This window comes from Gekko japonicus, unplaced genomic scaffold (assembly GCF_001447785.1).
Source record: "Gekko japonicus isolate JY-2015 unplaced genomic scaffold, Gekko_japonicus_V1.1 scaffold75, whole genome shotgun sequence".
Classification (NCBI taxonomy): domain Eukaryota; kingdom Metazoa; phylum Chordata; class Lepidosauria; order Squamata; family Gekkonidae; genus Gekko; species Gekko japonicus.
In genome coordinates, this window is record NW_015173124.1 from 827543 (window position 1) to 827759 (window position 217).

A 217-nucleotide genomic window follows, 5' to 3' on the forward strand; every position below is an offset into this window, starting at 1 on the left:
AGAGGGAAGCACCACGTGGGTTCTTCCCAGAGGATCCGGTCTTCGCAAAGAACTTCGGGCGAGGTCCGGAGTGGGTCGCTGGCCATGTCATCCGGCCCCTGGGCACCGTCATGTACGAGGTGTCCACGGAGTGCAGACAGGTCTGGCGGAGGCACATCGACCAGCTCCGGCAGCGAATGCTACCGGAACTCCAGACGGAGGAAGAACCGAGGCAAGG